The following is a 17,501-nucleotide window of genomic DNA, read 5'->3' as shown; positions in this document are numbered from 1 at the left end:
ATACAAATTTTTTTCTTTTTTTTCACATAAAGTTTTAAAACATGAAAAACAATACCTCAGAAATGATAAAAACAAAATTCAGGATGGTAGTCCTTGGGGTAATTCTATTGGAGATTGGTACATGATTTTTTCCTATTTTACTTCTCAGAGTAGGTGGTAGATATATGGGTGTTTAGTATGTTGTCCGTGCCAGTGATTCCTCAGCTGCTTCATGTGAGCTCCCTCCTCTCTGCTTAGGCTATCCTCTGAGGAGCCTTGAAGAGCTGGCCAGAAGTTGGTCAAGGTTTGAAGGAAAATAAGTCCAGAGCCTTGGCTGCTCTATGCTTTGCCTGATTGCCGAAGGCGGGCAGGGGTGGAGGGTGGGGTGGGTATGCAGTACCACTGGGTATCTGTGACCTCTACGGGACATACTTTCCCATCACTGGGTTGGGAAGCTCTGCTCTACACTTTACTCGGGTCTGGAATATTTTATATTTATGGCTACGAGGCCATAAAACTTCTCCCATAACAAGGTGCCAGGGTCCATCATAATCTCAAGTCCTGTTTCTGACTCTTTCTGTAAGGAGCATAGGTAGGTGAGAGCTCCAGCATTTTTCCAGAATCCTTGCAGCCTAAACCTCCCTCTCTGGTTTGCTGTAACTGGTGGTCATAGCACCTTCGAAAGGACAGGCTTCTGAGGTATGGGCCAGTACTAAACATGATGACATCCCTCCCACAATTCTTATGGCAGAAAGATTCAGCTGAGGTACAGCCTCCTCCACATTGTCAGAGAAGCTACTGTTTCTGATTCAGTCTCAGCTCAAGTCTATCTGTCTCAAGGCCATGAGGCAGTTCTTGAATAAAAGAGGAAAGACAGCAGAATATTATCATCATTAACAGAAAGAGTTTGTTGAGTTGGGCAGTATGTTTAGGGCTCTGCTGAATACTGGGGAGGGGCTACAAAAAGGTATAATACATGATTCTTACCCACAAAAGGCCATGATTTGCTACACAGAAATAAGGAGTGAGATTTTTCGCACAATTCACTTAGGTAAAGTAATCAAAAGGAAGCCTGTGCCAGAGGAAATGGGGAATAAAGATGGTACCACAAAGTCCCTGCCCTCAAAGATATGAATGCCTATTTGCACATTTGGCTCTGGACTTGAACTTATTCAGGGCTGAAAGAAGTTGACAGTAGGCATTACCTCAGCTATTGCATCATTTTTATCCTGAGAATACAGAAGAAGTGGGACCAGGCTCTCCAGGACTTGGCTCTCTACACCCTTCTTATCTGTGTATTTCACAGACTTTATAGAGGCTCCAAAGAGGGTCATGGAGAAACGATGAACATCAGGTCTTACCTATGAAGGGAGTGTTCAAAAGGAAGCCACTCACTGAAAGTGTTCATGCTTAGCTTAAGAGCTCTAGGGACTTTCCTGGTAGCACAGTGGTTAAGACTCTGCCTGCCAATTCAGGGGACATGGGTTCAATTCCTGGGCCGGGAAGATCTCACACACCTTGGAGCAACTAAGCCTGTGTGCCACAACTACTGAGCCCACGTGCTGCAACTACTGAAGCCCGCACACCTAGAACCCCTGCTCTGCAACAAAGCGTAGCCCCCACTCACTGCAACTAGAGAAGGCCCACACGCAGCAATGAAAACCTAATACAGCCAAAAATAAACAGAATCCTTCAAAAAAAAAGAGCTCTAGGTCAGCCGAAACACCAGTCCCAACATGGGATATTTAGCTGTCAGTAGCAGAGGGCAAGAAACCAAATATATGTGGAGATAGCCACACTTGCTGCTTTGCACAATGCGTCCTCTCACTCTGTAAATGAGAAATGGGCCTACTCCCACCTGTAGCTACCACAGCTTGTACCTGTTCCTCATATTAACCATTTACGTATGCTGTTTGGCTGAAATTCAAAATCCCAGGCTTGGCATACTTGGCTCTTCAGAATGTGGTTCATTGTGCCCCATGTATTTCTTTTTCTCTTTTTTTTTTTTTTTTTTTGGCCACACCGCACGTCATGCAGGATCTTAGCTCCCTGACCAGGGATCAAACCTACGGCCCCTGCAGTGGAAGTGTGGAGTCTTAACCACAGGACGAGCTGGGAAGTCTCCCCATGTATTTCTCTGTGACAAGTCTTTGGGATTTGGGATGGAGACGTATGTATAGTTCACCATCTTGACCCAGTCTTTTCTTTTTTTTCTTAAGCTCTTTTTTTTTTTTTTTTTTTTTTTTTTTTGGGCACACGGGCTTAGTTGCTCCGCGGCATGTGGGATCTTCCTGGAGCAGGGATCGAACTCATGTCCTCTGCATTGGCAGGCAAATTCCCAACCACTGCGCCACCTAGGAAGCCCTCTTAAGCTCTTTATTGGAATATAATTGCTTTACACTGGTGTGCCAGTTTTTGCTGTACAACAGAGTGAATCAGCTGTATTTATACATATACCCCCGTATCCCCTCCCTCCCACGACTCCTTCCCACCTTCCCTATCCCAGCCCTCTAAGTCATCACCCATCATCAAGTTGATCTCCCTGTGTTATGCAGCAGCTTCCCACTAGCTTCTGTTTTACATTTGGTGGTATATATATATCAGTGCTACTCTCTCACACGGTTCCGGCTTGCCCTTCGCCCCACGCCCCCTACGCCTCCTTGACCCAGTCCTGATTGTTTCTTGAAAGGAAAGACAATGTCTTTTCTTATATAAATTCCTTCCTCATCCCATGAAGCAGGAGAGTGCCTCAGCGAGTTTCTATGTCTCAGCTTTTTTAATCTGAAAAACAGTAACACCAGCTCTACCAACATTATGGGTTACCTGGAAGGGTCTTAAGAGAGGAGATTTGAAAGTGCTCTGAACATAAAAAGTACTATCTAAAATAGAGTATCTACTTGAGGACACGGGGCTGGGGTGGGGGGCGAAGGGGAAGCTGGGACAAAGTGAGAGAGTAGCATAGACATATTTACACTACCAACTGTCAAACAGATAGCTAATGGGAAGTTGCTGTATAACAGAAGGAGATCAACTTGATGATGGGTGATGCCTTAGAGGGCCAGGACAGGGAGGCGGGGAGGGAGTCACAGGAGGGAGGGGATATGGGGATATATATATAAATACAGCTGATTCACTTTGGTGTACCTCAAAAACTGGTACAAGAGTGTAAAGCAAATATATTCCAATAAAGAGCTTAAAACAATTTTTTTAATAAAAAAATAAAATAGAGTATCTTTATTACCATCCCAACTTCTATTTGCTGTTATGCCAATTGCCTTCCCCCTAGGAAAGTCTCCTCTCCCCTGTCTTACATCACCAAATAAGGAGAAGAGGGTCCTCATCATGGCAGTCAGGTGGTTAAATCCATTGTCCTGACAAACTGCAGAAGCATCTGAATGGCCAACGAAACAATCTTCTCGTTGGATTCACATAAGAAGTCTAAGATGCACGGCAACAGACTCTTGATGTCTTCCTTCTGTGTGCCCAAAGGGAGCATATCACTACCCCTCCTGACAGCACTTCATCTGGTATCAAAGTAGGCTTTCCTGCCTGTACTCTGTATCTGGTGCTTGCTGAGTTTTTGGTAGTGCTGGCCAGTCAAGAACAGAGAAGAAGAGGGCCTGATGCCCTCTCTCAGTATTGGCAGGGCTGATATGTAGAGAGCGCTGATATGTAGAGAAGGGAGCAGAGCTGTTGTGAGTTGCCTCACAGGACAGAAGGGGGACCAGGTGGAGATGGTCCAGCACCATGACTTGGGCTTAAAATAAGGAATTGCTCTCCTAACAGTGAGAGAAAGTGGAATGGCTAGCTCAGGTCATAGCCATTCCTGAACATGGAAGGTATATCCAAATAGAGGCTAAAAGATTCCTTGCAGGAATTCAAGCAGAAATTAACTGAATTTTAACTCATTCTTAATTAAATTCTGAATTGGGATTCTGCTCCTTTAAAACTCCAAAAGGAGGCAGTCTCATGGTTTTAAAGTTTAAATCATAAATGTTAAAATGTAAACAGAATAAGGCAACAAACATTCAAGTATCTAATCAACCAGAATTAACTTATGTTAACATTTACCATTTTTGTTTCAGATCTATCTGTCTATCTATCTTTTAAATAAAAGAGAACTCAAGTGATAAAATTGAAGGCTCAATGGCTAATCTTCTCTTCTGACCTAGTTTTATCAATAGTTTCTAGGTAGGCTTGTGGAAAACTTCCAACATGAATGTCGGTGATGTTTGTCTTAGAGGATAAGCATCTTGGGAACTGATACAATGGCCTATCAAATTTATGCCATAAGGCAAGATGGTCCAAGGCATTAAAGGACGCCTGAACATTGCCCAGGCTGTGATAATAATGAGGGTACCTCCTATACAAACTGCAGGTTTCAAATATATGTGACTTGGGCTTCTACTTTCTTTTAATTTCATTAAATGTTTAACAGTTAGTACTTCCACACTTCCTAGGCATAAAATTCAAATGTACTCACAATTCAACATACAAAGGACAGACTCCCACCGACTCCTGTTCCCAGGCTACCCAATTTTCCTTCTCAGCTATTACCAGTTTCCTGGGTATATTTCTCGGGTATGTTTTGTTTGTGACTGAAGAATCCGTGGTCCTACCATATCCTGGTGCCTGATGAGATAGCGCAGTCCCCGCAGGGCGAGAATTTTAAAGAGATTATTTCCATGAAGTAGCCAGTCTTTCAAGCAGGCAACAGAGTATATGCTGGGCAGTCTCCTAGCCACTGGACTCTGGAGAAGCTGAAAGAACCCAGAAATCGGCCAAAGAAGTTACCTTTAAGCCCCTTTTCATGAGGGGAACCACCTTCCACCAGCTCCAAAATATATATTTTCCTTTGAAACCTCTACCATACAGCACACACGTTACAGGGTGACGCTTATACTGTAGGTACATAAGGAACACTGAATATGTGGACAGAAGAATTTCAATAGGATTAAATCTGAGACTATTTCTGAGTCGGATCTCAGCCTGTCACTAAGTTGGGTAAGACCTAGGAAGACAGGTACTGCTGCTTTATAGGCTTCCTGAATCCAGCTTCCAAAGAATGTCTTACCTCCACAAAAAAGCCTGCAGATGTGAGTTTATGTTTATCATTCCCTCGGTTAAGAAGAGGGACTAACAGGTACATGCCTTTACGTGCAAGCAGGTGATCTCTCTCCAGCAATGCACTGCGAAACAGAATATCGACAGAACAACTCTTAGAAAGGCTCCAATTCAGAGAGCATTGTTCCCAGGGTGGGGGGAAGGGCAGCCTCTGAAGTTTTTGCTCAGCTTCAGGTGTGCAGGAGGGTATGGCAGGGCCAGCACCTCTGAATAATTTGGCTGGCATTATGGGCATTTGCCCACCCTGTGATGAGGTTATTCAACCTTGGTGGCTATGATAACTAAAAGGGAAAAAAAAATACTTTAAAACACTGCCGATTTAGAGCAGGTATGCATGGCAAGGAAGCCTTACTTGGCAAGGAGGGCTACTCCCTGAAGATGGCAATCTTTTCCTTCCAGGAGGGTCCATCCTTTATTCTTTTCCATGATGTTGAATTCCCGTCAGCAGAATGTTCCGAGGAGGAGAGTCTTTGTACCCTGTATGGCAAAGGTAATCAAACAAAAACAGTACAAGTGAATACAGTGCAGGTCCCTCCAACTTAGAAGCCTAAAATCACCCTGCTCTCACTGAGGAGGGCCATGCGTTGATAGCTGCTGGACTGTAATTCTCTTCTTCCTAGATTTCCCAAAAGACTCTCAATGCTCTAATTACTTGAAAGCCCCTTCACACAAATTCTAAGCATAAAGAAATCTAACTAAATTTTGTTTCCCTGGGAGTAATGGAAAGAAATCTATGATAAGACAAATGATGTAGGGTGCTAAACTGATATTCACTGGTTTTTTTTAAAGCTTTATTTACACAGAATTTACACCCCATAAAATTTACCCCCACTGCTTTTTAAAACTACTTATTGAACTAGTATTCTGGACATAACATCAGAGAATCTTAAAGCTGGAAGGGTCCTTGGAGAATACGTAGCCTGATCTCACTTACAGATAAGGAAACTCAGGTACAGAACAACAAAAAGATTCGTTCAGGGTACATAGCTATTTAAACGAATGAGAATTAGAACTCAGTTCTTCTGCCTCACAGTCGGGTGTTCTTAAATATTCTACATTATAGCACTTCCTCTGAAAGAAATCCATGCAATGAATTTCTAACTAAAAATACCTCTCCATGCAATGAAGCAGAAATAAGAAAATGTTCAACTGTGGATCAGTATGGTCTTGGAGGTAGGTTTAAGGCTGTTTCACTTGTCTCTGTCTCTACCTGATTTATCAACAAAGGGCTGGCATGCTATCACACACTATTTTGCAGGGCATCTGGACCTGGATAGTCAAATCTGCCTTGGTAAGACCAGAGATAACCAATGAGAGCCCAGAATGATTCCCAGGCGTTTCATCTTGATGTCTCATGAAGGTAGCAGATGGAAGCTCTCCCACAGTTGGGGCCGCATCTTGGCTATCCTGGCAGCCACCACAGTGCCCAGTGCTTAGTAAGAATCAAGGTCAGTGAGATCACAGTGAGCAGTACCACAAAGGGGTGACCTCTGAAGACACTTCCTGTTCTGCGTACAGGCCACGTGGGATGGTGACATCAGACATGGTGAGGCCGATGCTGTGGTGAATCTGGATGAGCAGTATCATGAGAAGCTGAGGAAAGAGTCGGAACGTAGCTGCTCGGAGCCTGTTTCCCACAAACACCTCATAAAGGGCATCTGTCGCCTGTGGTAGAAAAGGCACACAGCAGTACTGAACACTCGCTAGCCCCGATCCTTACCTTTGCCTTACTTCTGCTTGTGCCAGAACATGCTTTCTGGTTCTACTATCCCACAGGCGAACAGGAGCGGTAATCAGTGCAGGGACATGAAAGCGAGGGGGAGAAGGAACAGCAGTGAAGTTGTCACTGAAAGCTCCCAGAGTGAGGGGCATGCTGAAATACAGAAGTAAACTATAAGGAAACTATTAATATATTTGACCACATACAAATTTATGGCCAGGGCAAAATTTTTCATAAACAAAGTTGGATGACAAATAATTTGCATCAATGTGATGTTCTTAATATATAGAATGCCCTTACATATCAGTAAGGGAAAATGAAGAGGCCTGCTGCTCAGAGTGTGGGCCACATACCAGCAGCACTGGCATCACCTGGTGCTGGTTAGAAATGGAGAATCACAAGCCTGACCCCAGACCTTCTGCATCAGAATGTGTATTTCAATTAGATCCTCAGATGATTGTAGTTTGTGTGTATATTAAAATTGAGAAGCACTGGTATATAGGACATGAAGAAAGAAGAAACATAAATAATTGAAAAACATTTATAAATGTTCAACCTCACCAATGATGAAATTGTAATTAAAATATGTTCCTTTTTCACCTGTCGGCTGGACAACACTGCTCCGTGAGCTGAGGGTGTACAGACGTGCTCATCCACGACTGTAAGGGCAGCGTGCTAGAGGGCCATTTGGGAACATTATCAAAAGTTCAAATAAACCCACTCTTTGGTCCAGAAACTCCCCTTCAATGGACTTTATCCTAAGAAAATAATTGGGTATGTCTAACAAAATTTATGCATGCATGATTGTTTGCTACAGCACTGTTTTAATGGCAAAAGTTTGAAAATTGTCAAAATGTTCACTAATAGGAACATTAATAATGAAATAAATGGTTCTGTATCATGTATTACCTATTTTTAAAAGGTAATTAAAACTAAACAAATTACTATGCAGCCATGAAAAGGATAACAGAGAGCCTTATGTATTGATATGGAAAGTAGTTCATATATTGTTAAGTGAAAAACAGCAGGTCATCACGCTATATGTACTATGATCTTATTAATACACACATACAATTTTCTAGACTGTGATTAAATGTATACCTTTATCTGCTGTAACTCCTAAAACTGCACTAAGGACATTACAGGGCTTTTTAAAAAGGCATAAACCCACTAGAACAGAGAAAATAAGAGAGGAGACAACAGCAGATTAGAGACATCAAAGTAATTTTGAAAGCTAAAAAAAAGTATGATAATAACTTAGGCCAGAGAAAGCTGAACAATAAACTGGTAGAGAAGAAAATAAAGTAAAAAGTAGTCATGAAAGGGGGTAGGGGAGGGGTAGATTGGGAATTTGGGATTAGCAGATACAAACTATTACATATAGGGTGGATAAACAACAGGTCCTACTGTATAACACAGGGAACTATAGTCACTATCCTGTGATAAACCATAATGGAAAAGAATATGAAAAAGAATGTATATATGTACACATACAACTGAATCACCTTGCTGTACAGTAGAAATTAACACAACACTGTAAATCAACTATACTTCCATAAAATAAAATAAAATAAAATAAAATAAAATAAAATAAAATAAACATGGATATGGGGTAGGCTGTGCACGTAGTGGGGCAGAGGATATATAGGAACTTTCTGTACTTTCTGCTCAATTCTGTTGTGAGCCTAAAACTGCTCTAAAAATTAAAGTTTACTTAAAAGGAAAAATATGGAGGGAAAAAGTATGCCAAGTTCATACACAAAAAGTTTATAATTTATAAACACTTCTAGAAAGTTCATATTTAGGGAGACGGTACAGCCATGAGCTAAGGAGAGTTTTTAGATTTTTAAAGGATTTAAAAAAAATGTATCTAAAGAATATGTGGTGGAGACTATATGTGACCTGAAAAACCTAAAATATTTACCATCTGGTCCTTTATAGAAAAAGTTTGCCATCTTTGCTCAAGAAGGACCTTTGGTTTTTATTTTTCATTCTTCTATAGTATTTGAAATTTTTTTTTTACAAGTTTGTATTCTCTTAACTATGATGATATACATTTTTTAAAGGGGGAGGAAAGGAATGTTTAAAACATATTAAACCACACTGATTCCTTCACTCATCCCAGCCCTCTCCACATCAATCCCTTGGTGGAGACACTGGTAGATTTATAAATGGATGACAGAAGAAGCAAACTTCGAGAGCAACCAAAAGGAACACTCTCCAGATGGGGTGCTGGGCCAGTTGTCCGGGAGGGGAGCATGGTGGGCTGAAGTTGGAGGGGCAGAGCTCAACGGCTTACGGCAACAGCCACATAGGCCATCTTCTCCTGGGTGGGCATGTTATGGCATTTCTGCAGCTTCCTCAGAAGCCGCCAGAGAATCCAGGTTGCGCTGGGCAGCTCCACCTCCAGAGTTCTCCACAACTCAGCCAGATGCCTAGAAATCCCAGAGTAAGAGCATTTAGAAGAATGGCTTATGCTAGGCCAACCAAGACCACAAGCTTCCTAGAATCTGTCTGGAATCCAATTTATAAGAGGTTTTCCTCTGTGATACTTGGTTCTTCAGGGTATGGAGACTTACTATCTGATTTCATAACAGTAACTCCCAAGATTTCATAAACTCAAGTTCCCATGGCCTCACCATGGACTCCAAGACCATTCACAAACTGGTCCTAACTTACCTTTTCAGTCTCACAACCTCCCTATCACATATTCTGTGCTCTAGTTACCCCAGACTATTCACCTTTACCAAACAGACAACAGACTTTGAAAATCCTACACCTTTGCTTATGTCATTTCCTTAAACTGGAAGGCCCTTTCCAAAACTCTTCTCTGCCCGTCAAAATCCTTCAAGGTCGAGCTCCAATGATGTCTTCTGTGAAGCCTTTGCTGCTTCTTTACCATGTCACTCATGCGAGTTCCCCTAACACTTAAAAACTTTCTTCTTTATAGAGGTTGCTTCAATCTTACATGCGCTACTGTCGGTTCTCGGTGTGTGTGTCTATCTGTTCCCTCTGAAGGCAGGGATTACGTCCAGCATTTCTTCTACGGATCTCTTAGGGCCTAGCACAATGCCAGGCTCACAAAAGACAAAGACATTTATTTAATCTACTCGAAGGTCCTCAAATTAGGCTAAGGTTGAACTCTGAAATAAAGCTTCAATCCTCCTTAGAAAACATCTCTTCTTAAAGAAAGGTAGCATGTAATAACTTCTCTTCTACCATTGACCTAAAGGTAGAGCCTAAGAGTTATATAAACATTGTGAAGAAGCATTACAGAGGGGAAGACTGGAACTTACCCATGCTTTTAATCAATTCTCTTATTTTTGGAATCTACCTAGATGTCTCTGCATGCAAGAGTCAGTGTTTTTTACTTTAGTGTGGTCTTCCAATTACCTGAATCAGAATCACTACAGAAATTGAGAGGCTTAAAGACTATTCCAACATTTCACTCCCTACTCTGGTATTTCCAATCTATGAATAAAACAAAGTAAGATGCTCCTAAAGGACTCCTAAAGGGAAGGACAGAAAGGCAATGTGGGATGCTGTAAAGGTTGACAGCTGGGGAAATAGATTGTAGAATATGAACATTCACTCCTGGGATAAAATTAAGAAATTCCTATATTTACCTACCCTTGTTTTTTATTCTGAATACCTGAAGAGTAAATGAAGTACTTTGGAGAACATATTTATCATGAAAGACGTTTTTCCAAAATGCTTTTTGGACTGCGGCAGATGTGTAAGTGTGCTATGAATGCATCTGAATTAGGAAAACACACACATTGGCCTATAAGCCAATGGTTCACAAATTTTAGTGTGAAAAATGTCACCTGGAGAGAGTTTGTGAAAAATATGGAACAGGTCTCACCTCCAGTGATACTGACTCTGTAGATGTGACATGGTTTTTGTTTGACCATCACCCCTTTGGGAATCAACATTCATCAAGCTGTTTCATACCTTCCTTGCATTTATTTTTGCTATTCCTTCTGTCTAGAATGCCTTTTCCACTCCCCCAACCCACAGTCTACTTGACCAATTTATACTAGAAACTCAGCTTGGGGAAGCCCTTCCTTCAGAAATCCTTCCCTAATCCTTTATCTAATTGAGTCCCATCCCCTCACAGGGGCTTCCATAGAACTCTCTTATTTTACTTTGGAATCCTATTATTCATCTATGTCTGCTACCAGACTCTGTGCTGCTTGAGGGCAGGGTCCTTGTCCTGTCCATTATTTCCCCAGGGCCTACCAGCACCATGTGCATAGTAGATGACCTGAACAGACTCCTAAGAGCAATCACCCAATCTGCATGTAAATCAACTAATATCTTCAGGCAAATAACCAAAAATATAATCAGAATGAAGTTTCCTAAGTCCTTTCCATTTCTAACAGATTCCACAGTTCTCATATGATCTACAGCAGTAGTTTTCAAAGTTCTCCGAGAGCTAGAACAAACACAAAAAATAAAATAATGCTAAAATTACATTTAAAACAACTGGATATATTTAATCTTTTGTACCAAATCATATATTTTACATAAGACTCTAGTGTAGGTAAGCTGAAGTAAGTAGCACAGATTTAAAAACAACGTATTAGAGAAATACACAAAAGTACAAACATTTTTCAAAAAATCTATATTAACTCATTTTCCCTCTGGATGGGTAAAAGTCCTCTTTTATTTGATTTAGTGGTAAAATGTCTAAGTTCACTTACAGAAAACATCAGTGCTACACCAAGACATTATATGAGAGCCATTCATTGAAACCAGTTTTCAAACAGTTTAAAGCTGAGAAATCTTCAGCAAGTGGTATTGGGAAAGCTGGACAACTGCATGTAAATCAATGAAGTTAGAACACTCCCTCATACCATACAAAGAAATAAACTCAAAATGGCTTAAAGACTTAGATATAAGAGAGGACACCATAAAACTCCTAGAAGAGAACATAAGCAAAACATTCTCTGACATAAATCGTAGCAATATTCCCTTAGAGCAGTTACCCCAGGTAAAAGAAGTAAAAGCAAAAATAAAGAAATGGGACTTAAAAGCTGTAGCATAGCAAAGGAAACCATAAACAAAACAAAAAGACAACCTACAGACTGGGAGAAAATATTTGCAAACGATACAACCAACAAGGGATTCATTTTCAAAATATACAAACAGCTCATATAGCTTGGTACCAAAAATCAAACAACCCAATCAAAAGATGGGCAGAGACCTAAATAGACATTTATCCAAAGAAGACAGACAGATGGCCAACAGGCACATGGAGAGATGCTCAACATTGCTAATTATTAGAGAAATGCTAATCAAAACCATAATGAGGTATCACTTCACACCTACTGGTCAGAACAGCCATCATCAAAAAGTCTACAAATAATAAATGCTGGAGAGGGTGTGGAGAAAAGAGAACTCTCCTTCACTGTTGGTGGGAATGTAAATTGATGCAGTCACTATGGCAAACAGTATGGAGGTTCCTTAAAAAACTAAAAATAGAGTTACCATATGATCCAGCAATCCCACTCCTGAGCATATATCTGGAAAAGACATATGCACCCCAATGTTCACAGCAGCACTATTCACAATAGCCAAGACATGGAAGCAACCTAAGTTCTATCAACAGATGAATGAATAAATAAGATGTGGTATATATATACAATGGAATATTACTCAGCCATAAAAAAGAATTAAATATTGCCATTTGTAGCAACATGGGTGGACCTAGAAATTATCATACTATGTGAACTGTCAGACAGAGAAAGATAAATATTATATGATATTACTTATATATAGAATCTAAAATAATGATACACATGAACTTATTTACAAAATAGAAACAAATTTATAGACACTGAAAACAAATTTATGGTTACCAAAGGGGAAAGTGAAGGGGGAGGGATAAATTAGGAATTTGGGATTAACAGATACACACTACCATATATAAAATAGATAAACAAAAAGGACTGACTATATAGCACAGGGAACTATATTCAATATTCTGGAATTACCTGTTATGGAAAAGAATCTGAAAATGAATGTTTTTATATATATGTATATACACATACATATAAACTGAAACTAAGACAATATTGTAAATCAACTATACGTCAAAAAAAAAAAAAGCTGAGAAATCTTTCCTTCAATACAATAATTACCCAGAATCACAGTACTACATAAAGCAGATAAATAGAAGGGCTGCTCTGGTTAAAGTGAGGTGGGGGCTTGGACGCTCACTGCCTTCCCCATAAGGCATTTCCTGGAACTTCCAAGGTGGCTCCAACTCAAAACCACTAACCAAAAAAAGCTTCTTGTGTGTTCCTCTCTATGATTGTATTCCTACTTATGTATATATATATGCTTTCTTTTTTATGTATATAGTTACTTTTTGGCTAAATCTTTCTCAAGCATATTGTAGATATCATAGCATTCACCTCTAAATCTCCATCTCTTAAAGCATCTATCTCCTAAGAATGACATTTTTTATATATTATCATTTCATACCTAAGAAAATTATAATTTAGTAATCTAGTACAGAGTTTATATTTAAATCTCCTCAAAATTTTGCTTTACAGCTTTTTTTTTAAGCTCTTTATTGGAGTGTAACTGCTTTACACTGTTGTGCTAGTTTCTGCTCTTTTATAGCTTTTGTTTTTCTTTCAGAATCCAATCAAAGTCATATATTGTATTTGGTTATGTCTCTTTAGTGTCTTTGTACCTAGAACAGTGCCCTCAGCACAATTTTTTTCTTTCATGACATTAACTTTTTTGAAGAGTTCAGTCCAACTATCCTGTAAAATGGTCTTCATTCTGGATTTTCTGGACTGTTTCCTTATTTTATGCACTATATTCTGATTTTTATTGCAGGCATCTGTCTATATCTCATCTCCTTTACAAGAACATGACTAGACTTTTGAGGGCAACCATGTTCCGCAGTACTCAGAGCTGAGTCACACACCCCAGCTGAATCCAGAGGCTGTATCAGATTCTGTTACCTGTCATATGGTACTGGGTGACACAGAAGGTGGCTGATCACTATATCTGTGTACCTGGGCCTGGAGATAAACAAACTCATAGTATTTATGATTTGTTGGCGGACTCTAGGTTGATTGATTACGGACAGCCGGGCACAGATAACTCCCATAATTTCCGGCACCTGAAGAAGGAAAAGAACTCACTAAGACCTTAATGTTGTGGGACACTGATAGTTACTGAGGATACTGTGGCTATTTTTAAAAGGTCCTCAGGGCGACTTTTAAAACAGAATGTTTATTATTATTTAAAGAGTTTACTATTATCAAAACTACTTAAAATATACCTGTATGAATGTATATGCATATAAAAGGATTTGGAAGAACATATATATATACATACATATATACAAAGATATTGTGTCTTTTAGTGATGGGATATTAATTTTTTTGCTTATACATTTTTTCAAATTTTTTCTTAAAGATTATGTATTGGGTTTTTTAAAAATAATATTTATTTATTTGGTTGCATCAGGTCTTAGTTGCAGCAGGTGGGATCTAGTTCCGTGACCAGGGATTGAACACAGGGCCCCTGCATTGAGAGTGCAGAGTCTTAACCAGTGGACCACCAGGGAAATCCCTGTATTTTATAATAAGACAAGCTAATGAAAGTGTTGGAAGGAAGCTGGATTTTTCCCACTCTGCCTCTGAGAATGGCAGAGTCATCATACCTGCCTTCCTCCTGGAGATGTTTATCATGTTCAGGTAAGTAAAAGGGAGCCACTGGGCTTTGGTCCATTTCTCTGCTTGGACAGCTCTTCCTGCTCATAGGCTTGTGGCTTCAGGTCTCTGTGGAAATGTCAGCTTCTCAGAGAGGCAGGCCTCAGCAGCCTCATATAAAATGGCCGTCATTACCACAGCTGCCAGAAACTGGTTTGAGGATGGACAGCTGATGCAACTCTGGCCAATGAAACAAGAGGGAAAATCTACCAGGGGCTTCTGGGAAAAACTTTTCTCTCTGAGTAAAGGAAGGCAACCTCTTTTTTCTTTGATGGGTGCTCTTGTCTTATCTGCTCATAAAGCTTGAAATTGTGGCAACTATCTTATGACTATATGAACAGGTAAAGCTGGAATGATGGAAAACCCCCTGGCTCTCTGATAACATTGCTGAGTCGCTGAACCAATCCTAGAAAATGTACTCTACTTCCAGACTTCTTAATATATGAGATGATAAACCCTTTGTTTAAGCTTTTCACAACTGATTGTTTTTTTAGCAGCTGAAAGCACCCAAATGATACAAGTACCCATATCACCATCTTTCAATATAGTACTGATTTTTTTGTATCTTTGCTATTTTAATAGGTTAAAAAATGGGTTTTCATCATTTTAAAATTACTTTTTATTTTTATCAAAGTGCAACATGCACACAATTTAAAATGGTATTTCAAGGCTCTCTCCTGCCCATTCCCCAGGTCCACTCTCCAGAGACAACTACTTTCATTCATTTACCTCTTCTAGTATGTCTGTCTGTATTTCTAGATGATATAGTTCTTTCTTCATGTATCAGTTTTAGATACATTTAAATAAATTCTCCTGATTTTAGTTTACTAAGTTGGCCTCCACCTAGGATCACTGATGCCTTGATTTTTTTTTTTTAATTTGGTACCTCTAACTAACCTGAATGAGGATCTAAATTGGAGTTACCATTCTCATATGTGTTAATTACATCTTCCCAGAAAAACTCTCCTTTTGGAAAATATGGACCACACATTAGATTTTTAAAAATTGCCCTCCCTAGCTGCATACACAGTGCTTGTTTATTATATGCTTGGTGAGTGGATGACTGTTCAACACTGACCAAACGGACTAAGGCTTTCACCCTGGACCCTTCAGTAACTGTTCTCAGCTGAACAGGAGCATCAGTCGAGACCTCAGCATCTGTAGGAGGGGAGAGGTCTTTCCAGCATCTTAAACTCGGAAATGCCACTGAGCTGTTTACCTTCTCAAACTGTGACTCTGCATTCTTCACCAACGTTATCAGCAATTCCCCCGCTGACTGCTGGGTGCAGGGATGTTTCAGGTTTTTCAGGCCATCCATGTAGTCATTACAAACTGGCAGAGCTCATTTGAATTGAGAAAAACTTCGAAGACCTGAGATGATTTAGGGAAAATGAACTTTCAAGATATACACTATGACAGAAAGAGTCTTGAACAATGAATAGGTTCTAAGTCAACAATCAGAGAAGCATACAAACATGTACAGGGCTATTTACTTCTATACTGTTCACAAAAGTGAAAAATTGGAAGCAACTCAAATGCCCCATGCTAGGGACTGTGCACGGTCTTTTACAGCTCTGACTCTTAGAAAGAAACTTGAGGGAATTCCCTAGCAGTGGTTAGGACTCTACGCTTCCACTGCAGGGGGCATGGGTTTGATCCCTGGTTGGGGAACTAAGATCTCGCCCAGCACGGCCAAAAAAAAAAAAAAAAGCTTGATTACTGAAATCCTCAGAAAGAGTGACATGTGACACTTTTATAGGAATAGGAATTAAGGAAAGGCCTTAATGCTATATGGCTGACAGGGACCCAGGCCTAGCTAAAATACTTTGTCTGGAGATAATACATTAAAAGAATGTGTCATTCTGCTTCTCATTGTACTTGGCAGTGTATAAAGTCCTTCACATAATTAGAATAGGTATAGTCTACTGGGCACCTACTGTGTGACAGGCAGTAAGCATTTTCTATATTGTATCTCATTTAACTCTTATAACAACTGAGTTGTCCAAATTTTTACAGATCCTCATCATACAGATTAGGAAACTAATGTAAAGACAATTTAAATTACCTGATACCTTTGACCCTACATGAGTATGATCTGTAAGATTTTTTTTTCTGTATCACCTAATATAGAGTCTGGTACCTCCAGTAGATGCTTAATATTTATAGAATATTGAATAAATACATTAATCAAAAAGTGTATGGCTTGTTGGAACAACTACACCCTCTTGAAGTTCCTTTTTGTGACAAGGGTTTACATTTGCAAGAGGCTGGGTAGGGTTAGGAGAGCAATCAGTGAGAGCAGAGCCTGTCTGAAGAGATATCCAAACAGTGACACTGGCCTCATTGACAGGCTGACCTAAACCGCTAAACTCACAGAGCAAGGTGTGTAAGAGTCACGGCCATGGTGCCTCATCTCCAAACTATGAAATGTTCAGAGAGCAAATTCTCTGGGCAATCTTGTATGTTTAGTTTTATAAGAAATTAATGGAACTTTTCTCATTGTGGTTTTACCATTTCACATTCCCATGAACAAATGTATGAGACTTCTGGTTGTTTCCCACCCTCTCCAACATTTCAAGCTGTCTCTGTAATGTCAGCCATTCTGATTACCTGGGCAATGTTGAAAGGACAGCTGTAGAGCTGTTGAACACTGTAGAGCTCTAGGAGTTCTCGACATTTTTTCATTGCTCTTTTCAAGCTCTGGTGATTTTTCTTGTCATGAGTGATATCTGAGAAAAAAATACAAAATATTAATACTTTCTGGCTTATTTCTTTTTTATTGATTTTGCAAGTCTGATTGATCTCCAGGTTAAAGGGAAGCCCCAGTCTCATTCTTGTCTTTTTCACTTGAATTAAAGTGTCTGAGGGAAGGAGTGTGTGTGTATCTGATTTGTTTCCCCTCTGTGGTACAGCAATATATAAAAAGAGCTGAAAGAAGA

General features: G+C 39.9%; 1 long non-coding RNA gene across 1 annotated transcript; it reads right to left on the bottom strand.

Annotated features, from left to right (window-relative positions):
- Positions 1 to 9,160: 9,160 nt before the first annotated feature.
- On the bottom strand, positions 9,161 to 17,285 carry LOC130832603 (uncharacterized). Its single transcript, XR_009048332.1, has 3 exons — positions 17,173 to 17,285; positions 15,782 to 15,933; positions 9,161 to 9,258 (listed from the first exon to the last, which is right to left on the bottom strand). It is a non-coding gene; the product is annotated as an uncharacterized LOC130832603 (long non-coding RNA).
- Positions 17,286 to 17,501: the final 216 nt, after the last annotated feature.

The sequence above is a fragment of the Hippopotamus amphibius genome, chromosome 12, assembly GCF_030028045.1.
Source record: "Hippopotamus amphibius kiboko isolate mHipAmp2 chromosome 12, mHipAmp2.hap2, whole genome shotgun sequence".
In the NCBI taxonomy this organism is placed as follows: Eukaryota; Metazoa; Chordata; class Mammalia; order Artiodactyla; family Hippopotamidae; genus Hippopotamus; species Hippopotamus amphibius.
Note: the sequence above shows the minus strand (reverse complement) of the source record. Positions and strands in the feature narration are given on the sequence as shown.